We start from the raw sequence: 6,735 nt of genomic DNA on the forward strand, positions 1-6,735 counted from the left end.
CAAGGTTAATACTTATTCTTATCAAACGCCGTATCCTCCTGCATACGACCTGACCCCTCTTCCAAATCGGTACAAAGTGCCAAATTTTACCAAGTTCTCCGGACAAGATGACACATCGACAATGAAACATGTCAATCGTTTCATTATTCAATGTGGGGAAGCTGCTAACAGAGATGAATTAAGGGTTCGGTTGTTCTCATCATCCTTGTCTGGATCGGCCTTTACTTGGTTTATACCGTTGCCTCCAAATTCTGTTATTACTTGGGCCGATCTAGAGAAACAGTTCCATAAATACTTCTTCTCCCGAATTCATGAGAAGAAGCTTATCGATTTAGTAAGGCTAAGACAACATAATGATGAATCGGTAGAGAGCTTTGTGTAGAGGTTGCGAGATGTGAAGAACAAGTGCTATAGTCTGGTTCTAGATGATCGGCAGCTGGCTAATCTGGCTTTTCAAGGATTGTTGCCGCATCTTAAGGATAAGTATGCTTCTCAAGAATTCGAAAACTTGAGTCATCTTGTGCAAAGAATTTCTAATCAAGACACTACCACCAAAAGCATTCAACAGTGACCGTGCAAAGACAATCGTTACCTTCGAGGATATGTGGCTAATGATGAACCTCTAGAGACTAGATGTGCAGCTGGTAACTGTGTTTGCATTGTAAGTGTCACTCATACTATCTTGTGTTATTATTCATGAGTTGCATCAATTTTCAACATCTAACATACAAGTGCGCCTTGTAGAATGAATTTTGAACAAAAAGAGATGCGGTATGGTTCGTATTCGGATAGAAATGCCAGTAAAAGGGTTGCGTATCTGAGCCCGATGAAGATATGCGAGGAGCAGCACACATTCAGAATCGAAGACGATCATGACTCCTTAAAAGGTTTGGATCCCGCTGAGCGTGCAAAGGTAATAGGTGAAAAGCAAAAAAATTATGAATGTGTATACGACCTCAACATAGCCTTGGCACTGCTCAAGTTTCAAGATCGGGAATGTGTTGTGGCCCCATACAACTTTGGGTAAGTATCAGTTTGTATGCATCATCGTATTAGTAATTTCAATGGACACTTGCATGATAAAATTGATTCTCTCAGAGACCACTAGATCTGCCTCCTCATTAATCGTAGGCTAGGACGTGTGCTAGTCCTAGACTCTACAGACTACGATCCTTCAAGTTTTGCAAAATTCATTACACACTTAGAACGGTAAGCCGAGTAAATTAAATATGCATACATACTTTATAAGAGTTTCAGAATAACTTGAGGAATGTATATTCGATACTATATGGGCCTATATGTATTATAAGGTTAAAGTTGGAAGGTGCGAGTCATCAGAATTGGGGCAACCATTGAGATTATTTTATAAATGGCCGGTACGTACCAAAATTTAACAAGTTATCATTATTTTATACATACAATACGCATAAGACGATGTTGTAACTAATAAATATCCAATTTTTCATCATATCGTGCCTATAGTTGGATCGGTCCACTGTGGATTCTACGTCTGCAAGTCCATGAGAGAGACGGGAAGATATGTCACTAACTCTTCTAAGATAATGCTCTAATAGTCATTTATATAGTTATGCCATTTTTGGTTGCTAAGCATGTGTTATGAACTATAAATATATGATGTTTCTAACTTCCTTCGCAGCAACATGAGTTAGAAAAGGCGAAGAGCATGACTCAAGTTGTTCTATACAACATAGTTGAGGACCTCTACACTTTTCTCTTGAGAGAAGTCATTCCCACCGAAGGGAAATTTCACGATCGGACCAGCACCCTAGCAAAGCCTAAGTATAGAGTGCTAAGAGATATTAGTAGGCTAAAACTAACTCGATCGGGTTATTAGAATAGAGGTTTTATATGTGAAACCTCTGATGTAAATTTATGTACAAAGTAATGGTAAATATAAATGAATTGCATGTTGTATTGGTTGACATGATCGACTAGGCTTTTGTAGTTTCAATATTATGTATATTATGTATGTTGTATGTGTGTGTATATATATATATATATATATTAAAAATAGGGTCTGGTGGAAAAAATGGAAATTGGCGGGAAATTTGAAAATCTTAGCACAGACGGTCTGCCTGTAGAGAAATGCATTTCTATAGGCAGTTCAGTTATGTGAACCGCATGTAGAAATGCATTTCTACAAGCGATTCTCATTACCCGTGTGTGGAAAAATTTATTTCCACATGCCAGCCCAGCGCAAGCGGTTCGCCAAACCGCCTGTAGAAAAGGGTTGCGAACCGCGTGTGCAGTACCTGTGTACTAGTGTACTGCGCACCACCTAAACCACACACCATATATATAAACCTCCCTTCGCAGGTAATCTCACATACTCACATGACACAAGCATAACTACTTAGCCCTTTACTGGTTTCAGTCCTTGGAAGGTTCCTATTTTCTCCCTTCTAAGTGAGAGAGAGAGAGAGATGTCCATGAGCTTCGTGTGCATGGTGGAGGCGGAGTTGCCCCCAGGGTTCCGGTTCCACCCAAGGGATGATGAACTCATTCGTGAATATCTAGCACCGAAGGTCTTTGGCAAGATCGGCTTCTCTGGACATCGCCCGCCTATGGTGGACGTCGATCTCAACAAGGTTGAGCCATGGGATCTCCCGAGTGAGTCTCTCTCTCTCTCCCCCGCTCCTCTCCTTAATCGAGTACTGATTTTAATTCATAACAGGCTTGCATGCACCACTTGCTGGTGCAGACACAGAGAGAGAGAGAGAGCGCTATGCAGCCTGTGGATCTCATTTCTATTTGTTATTGCTATCCTCAATCGCTTCAGCAATCCATTGTTTGTGTTGTGCATACCGTACATACAATAAACCTAGGTAAAATTTACCCGTAGTATATCTAGACTTTTAAATGTTTAATTAAAAAGGTTCCACCTACATCTATGCTCCTTCATTACTTCAACTATTCTCTCATCTTAGTGTGTTTCTTACTTTTCAGTGTCTGATCGATCATTGTCGTGGTCAAATTAACTCTAATAGTGCAACTGATTCTGTGCTACTAAATTTACGAATACAAATAACAGGCATCATGAATTACTATGTTGTTTTAAAAATAGTAATTGGCTTTTTGCTCGTATAAAAACACATGATAAAGGGCCGTCCGCGAAGCCCTCTTTGCCGAATCAAAATTCCCCGAGCGCTCTTTGCCAAGGGCCAACCTCGACAAATGCATTTATGAAGGTTTATGGGCCTTTGCCGAGGGCTTCGGACCCTCGTCAGAGAGGCCGCTTCTAGTAGCGATTAGGGCAAATTTGCATCCATGAATGGAGTACTTAAGCTGAGCATGCAATAACGGTGTTGCCCCTAAACTTGAGATCGACGACTAAAGTTATAACTACCACGACATGACAACTTTGTTTAACCACATATGAATCTGAATTATTCATAGTCTGTTTCAATATCAAGTACTCAAGCTGTTAAGCCTCTTTCTGTCGCCGTATGCATAAACATCTTATATACGGGATCTCAGATCCTCTATAACAAAACTGCCTCTTATGTTTATTTTCTCAAACGCTGTGATTCCTATATACTACTATATTATTAATCATTTAATCCATATATAGTTTATCGCTTTCCAATGTAATAGTTTTTTCCACCAGGAAAAGGGAAAAAAAAACACTGGAAAGCAAAGGGTGAAAATGGACACTATATATGAACCAACAAGCTGTGCGAGTTTACTATCAAAACAGCAGTATGCATTTAAACATAAAGGAAGCCATATCTCTATTTACATACAGACATATATTTGTCCTTTGGGATAACTCAGCACAGTAAATGATGTTTGCTATATATTTTGCTATTTTGTGTGCTCAGGGGCAGCATTGGTGGGGCCTAGGCAGTGGTATTTCTTCAGCCAAAGGGACCGAAAGTATGCGACGGGGCAACGCACAAACCGGGCAACAGCATCTGGTTGCTGGAAGGCTAGCTACAGGCAAGGACCGTGTGGTGGAGTGTCATGGGATGCTGGTGGGGATGAGGAAAACCCTTGTATTTTACAATGGGAGAGCCCCCAAGGGAAGCAAGACGGAATGGGTGATGCATGAGTACAGGATGATGGAGGGTTCACATTATCAGCAATCCTCCAACCTTTCCAAGGTAATTAATTAAATTAATAAGATGTGCCTAGCTATAGTGGACACACTACAGATCTAGTTTACACATGTGCATGAATTAAACAAGAAATTTTTTTGCACATCCAAGACATGGCACAAAAAAGGGGGGTAGTAAGTCATCATTGACTTGTGACAGTTTGAAATGGTAATTGATTTGTTCATAAAACTAAATAGGAACAAGCTAGCTGTCAGCACAATGAATTGCATTGTTGTATAATTTTCGGTTGAACATGTGGTATCCTGATCGACTATTTCAAATTATGTGTACATATATACGAGAGGAATCTATAGCGATCATGTTTCATCCATATAAATTCAAGATTAGCTTTATGTTATTAATTAAGTCCCCTAAATATATAATGTTAGAGAAATACAGGAAATATACTATACCTCGGTGCATGTCACAATGTTTGTCCAATTTGTTAATTTGTATGGAACAAAATCGTTAGTCTTGGTCTTATTAAATGATTTATCCAGTGAATAAAAGTTAAAATATTAATCAAATACTTGTATATATACAGTTCTAACAGAAAATGTGAAACAGAGGAAGTGATGTATTGCATGCAAAAGTCCAAAGTTAAACTAAAAACATAAAATGAATTGCCCTTCCGCCCAGCCTTTTTGTAATCATTTTTATTTTAATATTACTGATCATGAACACAAGGATATTTGCCCCATTTACCTGTCCACTACGTGGTTTACAATTATTATGTTACAATATAGAAATGTACTAGTAGACAAATATAATAAGAATTAATCAACATTCTTCTTGGAAAAGAACAAAGATATAGCCTTATATGGAATTATTCTTCCAGTGAAGAAAAGAGACAGTCATGCCAACTTGCTTGCAATAATAACTTCACTTAATTCTTCACTCAAAATTTGCTTGTATGAAACAATTCAAGGAATTTCTTATGCTTATCAAGTAGTAAGCTCTTTAATAATTTGCAAATAGTTTCATTTTCAGCCTAACATAAAAATACATAATTTGGATCACTGATCACTTTATTTGATTGACCAAATTAACGAAAAAGTGTGTAGCCCTGAAAAAGTAAAGTTAAAGTGGATACAAATTTTACACGTATATGTATGAATCAGGGTCGTGTAAAATGGAAAAGGTCCAATTTACTCCCCTAGATAGGAACATCGTTCTCCTAATGCCTAAACTAATTTTTTATGTTCAATTTATCCCTCTAGATCTTTTAGTTGATCCAAGCTAACACTTAATAATATTTTTTTGTTTTCAGATATAAGTTCAATTTTAGGTTCAACTTTTATAGGATCATATAGAACATTGTAATTAATTTTAGAAAAATATATTATGATCTTTTCTCATTTTCTATATCTTAGGCATCTTAAAAAATAACCCTACTGATACATGACTTAAAAATATGATGAAAAATAATATATTTTCCTAATATAAATTTATGGAATTCACTATCATCCAACAAATTTCAACTTCAAACTCAACTTGAACGTGGACAAACCAAGGAAAAATAAAATTGTAATATTAATGGGTACTAGATTGGACCAACTGAAAAATGAAGAGTGGAGCAATTAATGAATTGAACAGAAATCCTAATATTAATGGGTAGGTTGGGCCAACTGAAAAACCCTAGTTGATTTGGATTTTTCCCCTTTAAACTTGATGTATTAATTCACAATGTTGAGTCACACAATCAAAGCTAGTACAGCTACAAACGTTGACAAGATTGCCACCAGGGCTGCAGTTGAATAATCAATGAGATGTTGACAGTAGTTTATTTATTTATTATATGGGTCCTCGTCTCCTCGATGTCCCACCACCAGGAAGATTGGGTACTGTGCAAAGTCATCTGCAAGAAGAAACCAGGAGTTGCCAACTTCAAGGCAAGCAGAAGCCTAGCCACTGATGGTCATGGCACTACAACAGCCTCAACACCACCACCACTGCAAACTCTCATGGGCATCACACTAACGCAGGTCCAGGCTGCCATGGCAATGCCAAGGGCCAGCCTCAAAACCACCACAGCAAACTCTCATGTGCAAGAAGAAATCAGGGGGACACTGCAAAACGGTGCCAGCAACAACATTGTTGTTGATGGTGTTCAGCAACCAAGCTACCTTCCTGTCATCGCAGACGACAATAATGCCAAGGGCCAGCCTGATGAAATGGGAAGCTACACTGATCCTGTAAACTGTGAAAAGGATTTGCTCACGGTATTGTTGAGTGATCTGGGAGGTGAGGTGGTGCCAAGCCTGCCACCTGAAATGGCTGCATCTATGAGCTCGACCTGGATGATGAATCACTTCTAGGGAAAATTACCGAAATATCGCAAGCTGGTATATTGGCACTTAATTTGTTTGATCGTCGTACATATATATATATATATATATATATATATATATATATATAAAAGTGCTATTCTACACCCTAGGTGTAGAATAGTATTCTACACCAAAGTATTATACTGAACAAAATTCAGTATTGTTCGGTACCCGTGTTTCAGTATTATTCAATATTTCGTGGTCCTGGGTGTACGACTGGATGATACTGAACGTTGTTCAGTATTGCTCAGTATTTTTTCTGCTCAGTTTTGACTTGCGGTGTAGAA

General features: G+C 38.2%; 1 pseudogene; it reads left to right on the plus strand.

Annotated features, from left to right (window-relative positions):
• On the plus strand, nucleotides 2,445–6,436 carry LOC8071590 (annotated as a pseudogene).

Source organism: Sorghum bicolor, chromosome 5 (assembly GCF_000003195.3).
Source record: "Sorghum bicolor cultivar BTx623 chromosome 5, Sorghum_bicolor_NCBIv3, whole genome shotgun sequence".
NCBI lineage: Eukaryota > Viridiplantae > Streptophyta > Magnoliopsida > Poales > Poaceae > Sorghum > Sorghum bicolor.